The sequence below is a fragment of the Triticum dicoccoides genome, chromosome 2B, assembly GCF_002162155.2.
Source record: "Triticum dicoccoides isolate Atlit2015 ecotype Zavitan chromosome 2B, WEW_v2.0, whole genome shotgun sequence".
Classification (NCBI taxonomy): Eukaryota; Viridiplantae; Streptophyta; class Magnoliopsida; order Poales; family Poaceae; genus Triticum; species Triticum dicoccoides.
The window spans coordinates 206,975,799-206,978,407 of NC_041383.1; positions in this window are offsets into that span (position 1 = coordinate 206,975,799).

The following is a 2,609-nucleotide window of genomic DNA, read 5'->3' on the forward strand; positions in this document are numbered from 1 at the left end:
CGACACCACATAAAGGGCTTATAAGATAAATGCCACAGTCGGGCGTCTCAGCGACACCACATAAAGGGCTTATAAGATAAATGCCATAGTCAGGCGTCTCAGCGACACCACATAAAGGGCTTAGAAAATAAATGCCACAGTCGGGCGTCTCAGCGACACCACATAAAGGGCTTAGAAAATAAATGCCACAGTCGGGCGTCTCAGCGACACCACATAAAGGGCTTATAAATAAATAATCTCAGTGAATATCCAGGAGGTAAAACCGTTCCAGGGATACTCAATACTTCAAATATTATAAAGGGGTTAGTCCATAATAATCATAATTATCATAAGTTGTCAATCATGATCCATGTTCTGGTTTAGCAGTTTTCTCCTCTGAAGACTGACACTAAGACCGACACTTGACCCATCCCAGACTGAAATCCTTAACCATGGACACGGCTATTCGAATAGGTTTTAATCTCTGTAGAGAGTGTACTCTTTACCCACGTGTAACGGATTCCTTTAGTCCGTCCGGACTAATTCCGTCTACGACGTTTTAATTGGAAACACACCTATCCGCACACACCAGCCCAACTTACCGGTGTCTGGAATCACCCACGACACCCGTTAAGCGAAACTCTAAGTGGGGAGGCTACAACCTCGACGTAACATGGGATCACAAAATTTATATCGCGCTCAAGCTAGGGGAGCTACCCCTTCGGCTACAACCGAAACACCCATGCTCCCGGACCAGGTGGCATGCCTACCGGATGCCTCCGGTATCTTCCACCATGGCCTCTCTGTACGGTGTGTGCTAGGAAAGGGGTTGACAATTTACTGAACCATACCCTACCTGTGGCAGGGACAAGTGGCAGCATGAAACAAGTATGGGGGTTACCGGAACAAGACTCGATCTATGGTCGACTCAGGAGGTTTAAATATTCGCTGCATGATTAGCATAACAATATATACTTCGACCAACAGATAGAAACACCACGCGACATACCCCCTCATGCCATACCGGACACGACCATCTCGACAGAGGACTAGGAACAAGACTGTGTCTACCCAAGACAGAAGTCTTCCCAACTTCCCTTCCGGTATACATGAAAGGCATATGATGGTGATTTCCATCACAACCATATCAACTCCATTAGCGTGAAAATCATTAATATGTACTCATGAGGAGGAACACATCATCACATAAAATGACGTATGCCTGTGTAGGGTGGTGTTGTCACCGTGTTCAAACAACGCACACCATATTATGCCAGGGTTCAGAATGCTTGCCTTTAAGTCGTGGGGAGGCAAGGTGCATTCCAAAACTCTTGAAAGCTTTCTCCTCTCTTAAAAAAATCCTATTTAAAATATATTTGAATTAACACACAATTTCAAAACAGCACAAAAAGTTGTTTTGAAATTTTTTCAAATAAATCTTAAAATAAACTAGATTAAATTTTAGAGAGGTAGGAAAAAGAATCAATTCATTTGGAATTATATTTAAAAAGTTGTAGCCAGTCAAAGTTTAGTCAATATTCTGGTTTTTTTAAAATAAAACAGAAAAAGGAAAACGATTCGAAATGTACACGTCGAACACGTACTTTGGAATTACGTTTCCACTTATGCCTGCGTGGACTGCACGGGGAGTCGCTGACAGTGGGTCCAGGGGGCCCACTAGTCATGTTTGACTGGTCTCCCCTCCCTCTGCTTCTTCTGCCCGAGCAGAGGCGGAACTCCGGCGACCGTTGCCGGCGAACGGAGATTCCTCGCGGGGAGCTGAGGACGGGGATGGATCCGCAGATCAGCGGCGGTCCTCCCGGTGGTCGTAGGGTCGTCGGAGGTGGAGGAAATCGCCGGCGGTGAGCTTTGCGGTGGAGGAAAGCTTCGGTGGATTTGGGGGTTCGGGCTAGGGTGATGCTCCGTCATTGTTTGGGGTCTGGGCGGCTCCGCAAGATGATGTGGAGCCGAGTGGTGGTGATGGAAGGGTGGGGGAGGCCCTGGTGGCGCCGGGGTGAACCGGAATGAGGCGGCGGCCGAACTGGCCGAAGAGGTTGAAGATGGCCTTCTCCTCTTCAATTGATGGCAACGGGGCACTAGGGGGACGGTGTGAGGCTGCTTGTGTGCTCGCAGGGGCTCGAGGGGCTTCCTTTTATAGCGCTCCCAGTCGGTTCGCGGCGGCCGTGGATGAGCTCATCGGCGACCGCCATTCTGTAGCTTGCAGGGCATCGTGGCGGGGCTGGGGATGGCGGCAGGAGCTAGCGGACGAGCGGGTACTGCTCCAAGGGCGAGCTGGCGAGCGGGCGTGGCTCGGGCGGCACCGACCAGTACAGAGGCTGTCGGGCAGCAGTGGCGGCTAGCTACTGGCTTGCCAGAGACGTGGCGAGGGCTGCGGTGCTCGTGGGGTGCAGAAGGGGACGTGGCGTGCTGGCTGCGGTCGGCCAAGGGCCAGAGTGGGTGCGGGGCGAGACGCGGCGGCTCGGTCACGGCACGTGCAAAACGCGCGCTCTGGGCGCGCCCAGAGCACGCACGGGACGTGCTCGACAAAATGCTAGGGCATGCTAAAGTTCTCGAATGAGGTTGGGGTTTAACAGACCTAGGCCAAAGTCATCTAGAGGCTTAGTGGACAA